This window comes from Apteryx rowi, unplaced genomic scaffold (genome assembly GCF_003343035.1).
Source record: "Apteryx rowi isolate R43461 unplaced genomic scaffold, aptRow1 scaffold_893, whole genome shotgun sequence".
Classification (NCBI taxonomy): Eukaryota; Metazoa; Chordata; class Aves; order Apterygiformes; family Apterygidae; genus Apteryx; species Apteryx rowi.
Window position 1 is genome coordinate 54100 of NW_020451197.1, and position 574 is coordinate 54673.

Consider the following 574-nt stretch of genomic DNA (forward strand, 5'->3'; position numbering starts at 1 on the left):
GGCCCACTAAAAGTAAGGCTCTTGGAAGTGTGTATAAAAATGCATTTAAATTGCATTAAACTCAGTTTTCCTGATAGCTTCTTTTTCTCCAGGTCTATCCTAAGTCTAAGAGAACAATCTGCCAAAGGCTTTATACTTCCAAAAACTTATTCTATGAGCAACTAAAGTATTTTTCTACTCTTTTAAATAAGAATTCTTTTAAACCCTCTGGAGAGAACTCCAAAAGGAGAGGTCACTGAGGCTTTTGACAAAGAAAGGTATGGAGATTATTTCCACTGAGAGACTTTAAAGTAACTTATGTATACTAGGCTATTATTGAAATAACCTTTATTATTTTTAAAAGAGATTACTCATTCAAAAAGGCAAATCACTCTTTGACCTGGAAGACAAATGCTGGAACAGTTTGGAAAACAGTTTCCAACACCCTTCCCTTATCGGCTCCCACTTGAGAGGTGTTTTATACACTTTTCGGAGGTGAATGCTCCTCTAAAAAGGTAATTGAAAGTGAGCAGCCTCAGAAAACAGGTGCCTGAAAAAATTGAGAAAGAATAGAACTTTTGTCTAAGAGAAAAAT